This window comes from Bactrocera tryoni, unplaced genomic scaffold (assembly GCF_016617805.1).
Source record: "Bactrocera tryoni isolate S06 unplaced genomic scaffold, CSIRO_BtryS06_freeze2 scaffold_31, whole genome shotgun sequence".
Classification (NCBI taxonomy): Eukaryota; Metazoa; Arthropoda; class Insecta; order Diptera; family Tephritidae; genus Bactrocera; species Bactrocera tryoni.
The window spans coordinates 58,786-65,102 of record NW_024396027.1 but is presented as its reverse complement, the minus strand read 5'-3'; the positions used below and the strand labels follow the sequence as shown (position 1 = coordinate 65,102).

The 6,317-nt window shown below is 43.2% G+C and overlaps 1 long non-coding RNA gene across 1 annotated transcript; it reads left to right on the top strand.

Annotated features, from left to right (window-relative positions):
• Window positions 1–1,037: 1,037 nt before the first annotated feature.
• LOC120781120 lies at window positions 1,038–5,798 on the top strand. Its single transcript, XR_005706014.1, has 2 exons — window positions 1,038–1,203; window positions 5,115–5,798. It is a non-coding gene; the product is annotated as an uncharacterized LOC120781120 (long non-coding RNA).
• The last annotated feature ends 519 nt before the right edge of the window (window positions 5,799–6,317 follow it).

Here is a 6,317-nt window from a genome sequence, read left to right as displayed (position 1 = left end):
AGTGGCCAGAAATGATTCTGCTACATATGACTCAATCAGCTCACAACTTCCGGTCTTTGACCAAGTATCCTCTGGGTAGGCTAAGAACATCCGTTCGAAGGCGAGCTTAAGTGAAAGCCCCCCCAATTAAAGATTACCAACTGTCTAAGGACTACGATATAAGGGCATGCACCTGGAATGTCCGAACGCTTAATTGTTAAGGTGCCGCTGCCCAGCTGGTTGATGTCCTCGCGAAAATAAAGGCTGACATCACCGCCGTCCAAGAAATGCGATGGACGGGACAAGGACAGAGACGAGTAGGTCCTTGTGATATTTATTACAGTGGCCATATAAAGGAGCGCAAGTTTGGTGTTGGATTGATGGTGGGAGAGAGACTCCGTCGCCGAGTACTATCATTCACTCCGGTGAATGAACGTCTAGCCACAATCCGCATCAAAGCGAGGTTCTTCAACATATCGATGATTTGGGCCCACGCCACGACGGAAGAGTAGGACGATATGACCAAAGATGCCTTCTATGAGCGCTTGGAACGCGCTTATGAGAGCTGCCCCCGCCACGATGTCAAAATCGTGCTTGGCGACTTTAACGCCAGGGTGGGCAAAGAAGGTATCTTTTGCACTATGGTCGGTAAGTTCAGCCTCCACCAGGAAACATCCTCAAATGGGTGGAGGTTGATTGACTTCGCCGGGGCCCGAAATATGGTCAACTGTAATACTAGATTTCAGCATAAGAAGATTCATCAAGCTACCTGGCTGTCTTCGGATCGAAAAGCCACCAACCAGATCGATCATGTTGTGATAGACGGAAGACACGTCTCCAGTGTTTTAGATGTGCGTGCGCTCCGAGGCCCTAACATCGACTCGGACCACTATCTTGTTGTGGCCAAGATTCGCACCCGCCTCTGTGCAGCAAAAAACGCACGCCAATAATCACAAGGAAAGTTCGACGTCGAGAAGCTGCAATCACAACAGACAGCCGCACGATTTAGTACTCGGCTTGCACTCCTGCTCTCTGAGAGCACTCGTCAACAACTCGGTTTAAGGAAACTGTGGGACGGCATTTAAAACTCCTTACGTACAGCTGCAACCGAAACCATTGGTTTTCGGAAAGTACAAAAGAGCAGCTGGTACAACGAGGTGTGCCGTGTTGCAACGGAGAGAAAACAGGCTGCCTACCTCGCAACGTTACGATCGACCACAACACGTGAGGGATACTGAGAGTTGAAGCGGGAAGCGAGACGCAAATGCGTGAGTACGAAGAGCTTGATAAGCTGGCCGCCAAAGGTAATACTCTTGTAGAACCCCCAAAGCTGATCTAGTCACCGATGCCCAGAGCATACTTAAATTATGGAGGGAACACTTCTCCAGCCTGCTGAATGGCAGTGAACGCACAACGCCAGGAGAAGGCGAACCCGATTCCCCAATCGACGACGATGGAGCAAACATTCCATTACCCGACCTTGAAGAAGTTCGAATAGCAATTACCCGCCTAAAGAACAACAAAGCGGCGGGGGCCGATGCATTGCCGCCCGAGCTATTCAAACACGGCGGCGAAGAACTGATAGGGAGCATGCATCAGCTTCTTTATAAAATATGGTCGGACGAAAACATGCCCAACGATTGGAATTTAAGTGTGCCATGCCCAATCCATAAAAAAGGAGACCCCACAATCTGCGCCAACTATCGTAAGATTAGTCTCCTCAACATCGCAAATAAGGATCTATCGAGCGTATTGTGTGAAAGGACCTTATCAGTGTGGCGTTAGACCTGGAAAATCAACAACCGACCAAATATTCACCAGGCGCCAAATCTTGCAAAAGACCCGTGAAAGGAGAATCGACACACACCATCTCTTCGTCGATTTCAAAGCTGCTTTCGACAGCACGAAAAGGAGCGGTTTTTATGCCGCTATGTTTAAATTTGGTATCCCTGCAAAAGTAATACGGCTGTGTAAACTGACGTTGAGCAACACCAAAAGCTCCGTCAGGATCGGGAAGGACCTCTCTGAGCCGTTCGATACCAAGCGAGGTTTCAGACAAGGCGAGTCCCCATCGTGCGACTTCTTCAATCTGCTGCTGGAGAAAATTATTGGAGCTGCAGAACTAAATTGAGAAGGTACAATCTTTTCTAAGAGTGTACAGCTGCTGGCGTATGCCGATGATATTGATATCATCGGCCTCAACACCCGCGCCGTTAGTTCTGTTTTCTCCAGGCTGGACAAGAAAGCACAGAAAATGGGTCTGGCAGTGAACGAGGGCAAGACGAAATATCTCCTGTCATCAAACAAACAGTCGTCGCACTCACGACTTGGCACTCACGTCACTATTGACAGTCATAACTTTGAAGTTGTAGATAATGTCGTCCATTTAGGAACCAGCATTAACACCACCAACAATGTCAGCCTGGAAATCCAACGCAGGATTGCTCTTGCCAACAGCTGCTACCTCGGACTGGGTAGGCAATTGAAAAGTTGTCTCTTGACAAACAAAAGCCAAACTCTATGAGTCGATCATAGTTCCCGTCTTGCTATATGGCACAGAGGCGTTAACGATGACAGCAACCGATGAGTCAACGTTATGAGTTTTCGAGAAAAAAGTTCTACGAAAGGTTTATGGTCCTTTGCGCATTGGCCACGGCGAATATCGCATTCGTTGGAACGATACGCTGTACGAAATATACGACGACATTGACATAGTTCAGCAAATTAAAAGACAGCGGCTGCGCTGGCTAGGTCAAGTTGTCCGGATGGACGAAAACACTCCAGCTCTGAAAGTATTCGACACAATACCCGCCAGGGGAAGCAGAGGAAGAGGAAAACCTCCACTCCGTTGGAAGGACCAATTGGAGAAGAACCTGGCTACGCTTGGTATATCCAATTGGCGCCACGTAGCGAAAAGGAGAAACGACTGGCGCGCTGTTAACTCGGCTATAATCGCGTAAGTGGTGTCTACACCAATTAAGAAGAAAAAAAAATTTCGGAGTTTGCTCTGATTTAGGCAAGGAAAAAATGTTTTAAGTTTTAAATTATACCTACTACATTTTCTATTTTGATGAAATTCCATTTTATACTTTCTACCTTCCATTCCATTCCTTCCATTTCCATTTAAGCAATAGAGGGCCTACACAGGCTCTGTGCTTAGGGCTTCGGATACTCTCAATCCGCCACTGACTCAAGCACATTTGAATTCAAATAGATACTTTAACCCCACACCAAAAGATAAAATATAAAGAGGGTTATTTAACTTTTTGGGAACTTCTTCTTCTTCTTCTTAATTGGCGTAGAAACCGCTTAAGCGATTATAGCCGAGTTAACAACAGCGCGCCAGTCGTTTCTTCTTTTCGCTACGTGGCGCCAATTGGATATTCCAAGCGAAGCCAGGTCCTTCTCCACTTGGTCCTTCCAACGGAGTGGAGGTCTTCCTCTTCCTCTGCTTCCCCCGGCGGGTACTGCGTCGAATATTTTCAGAGCTGGAGTGTTTTCGTCCATCCGGACAACATGACCTAGCCAGCGTAGCCGCTGTCTTTTAATTCGCTGAACTATGTCGATGTCGTCGTATATCTCGTACCGCTCATCGTTCCATCGAATGCGGTATTCGCCGTGGCTAACGCGCAAAGGACCATAAATCTTTCGCAGAACTTTTCTCTCGAAAACTCGCAACGTCGACTCATCCGTTGTTGACATCGTCCAAGACTCTGCACCATATAGCAAGACGGGAACTATGAGCGACTTATAGAGTTTGGCTTTTGTTTGTCGAGAGACAACTTTTCAATTGCCTACTCAGTCCGAAGTAGCAGCTGTTGGCAAGAGCAATCCTGCGTTGGATTTCCAGGCTGACATTGTTGGTGGTGTTAATACTGGTTCCTAAATAGACGACATTATCTACAACTTCAAAGTTATGACTGTCAACAGTGACGTGAGTGCCAAGTCGTGAGTGCGACGACTGTTTGTTTGATGACAGGAGATATTTCGTCTTGCCCTCGTTCACTGCCAGACCCATTTTCTGTGCTTTCTTGTCCAGCCTGGAGAAAACAGAACTAACGGTGCGGGTGTTGAGGCCGATGATATCAATATCATCGGCATACGCCAGCAGCTGTACACTCTTAGAAAAGATGGTACCTTCTCTATTTAGTTCTGCAGCTCGAATAATTTTTTCCAGCAGCAGATTGAAGAAGTCGCACGATAGGGAGTCGCCTTGTCTGAAACCTCGTTTGGTATCGAACGGCTCGGAGAGGTCTTTATTATTATAGCCGTATTAGTTTTGCGGGGATACCAAATTCAGACATCGCGGCATAAAGGCAGCTCTTTTCGTGCTGTCGAAAGCAGCTTTGAAATCGACGAAGAGGTGGTGTGTGTCGATTCTCCTTTCACGGGTCTTTTCCAAGATTTGGCGCATGATGAATATCTGGTCGGTTGTTGATTTGCCAGGTCTAAAGCCACACTGATAAGGTCCAATCAGTTTGTTGACGGTGGGCTTTAATCTTTCACACAATACGCTCGATAGAACCTTATATGCGATGTTGAAGAGACTAATCCCATGGTAGTTGGCGCAGATTGTGGGGTCTCCTTTTTTATGGATTGGTCATAGCACACTTAAATTCCAATCGTTGGGCATGCTTTCGTCCGACCATATTTTACAAAGAAGCTGATGCATGCACCTTATCAGTTCTTCGCCGCCGTGTTTGAATAGCTCGGCCGGCAATCCGTCGGCCCCTGCCGCTTTGTTGTTCTTCAGGCGGGCAATTGCTATTCGAACTTCTTCATGGTCGGGTAATGGAACGTCTGCTCCATCGTCATCGATTGGGGAATCGGGTTCTCCTTCTCCTGGTGTTGTGCATTCACTGCCATTCAGCAGGCTGGAGAAGTGTTCCCTCCATAATTTAAGTATGCTCTGGGCATCAGTGACTAGATCACCTTTGGGGGTTCTACAGGAATACGCTCCGGTCTTGAAACCTTCCGTAAGCCGCCGCATTTTTTCGTAGAATTTTCGAGCATTACCCCTGTCGGCCAGCTTATCAAGCTCTTCGTACTCACGCATTTCAGCCTCTTTTTTTTTTTTTCTTCTGTCTACAAATGCGTCTCGCTTCGCTCTTCAACTTCCACTTTTTGGGAAACAGGACTTAAATATATCTATGGAACTATGGACGAAGAAGATCGTGTGGATATTGAAGGAAAATTAAATATTAATACTCAAAATGCACAAGATGCACATAATGCAATTGAACAAATTAATAAACAACAAAATATTAATGAAAAATTTGGCAATTAAATAGAAACTATAACTAGTAATTTAAACACTCATTACAAAGAATTTGTTGAAAATATGAACAGTATCAACTCAGAACTTAAAGCTGTATCGACAAAAAAGGCAATAAATTATTAGAAAATTTAATGTATATCAAAACAAATGTAATAAGAATAAAAGAAATCATAATGACTAGCCAATTAAATAAAGATATTATTAGAGATGAAGATGTAACTAATTTTAATGTAACTTTCGAAAAACTTAAAGAAATAAAAATTATAATATTTGCTAAAGACGAAAATATTGTAATATTAGTAAAGTTACCTCAATCTGGAAAATAAATATATCAAACAATTCATGTACAACCAATACCAAATGCAAGATAAATGGAAGTTTGTATTAAAGAAAACGAGATATTGTTCATTAATGAAATAACTTATAAGAAACCAAAGTTTAAGGAAGATTTACAACAATATGAAGATAAGCGTATTAAAATCTTTTTAAATGAAAAATTCACTGTAATTATGTAAAAAACAATAAAACCTGGTTAAATGAGCTTCTGCGCCCTCCTCTAATTCTAACATAACACACCACATCTTCACACCATCCATATCATCCACACATCATACTCAACACATCTGCATACACCATATTCACATCAATACTTTTCAAATACATATATATACATACATATACATATCTCAAATTCAAAGATCATTAAATTCTCTTTTCGCGGCTTATTAACATTGTTATTAACATATGTTTATACATCCACATGTATATGCGGCGCGAGTATAAAAATATATAAATATATACATAAACACAAGTGAACTTGAGAAAATTACCTGCGGTCGGTTATTCACTTTCGTGGTTTTCTTCGTACAAACATATGTACATATTTACATACATGCGTATATATATATGCACATACGGGTGCATATAAATATCATATATACAATATATACTGAAAAGTATACCCGATCGACATCGGGTACAAATTATATAACAAAAAGAATTTTTTCATAACTTTCTTTTTCATAATTAAACATTTGTACAAAAGTGTATTGTCTCATAT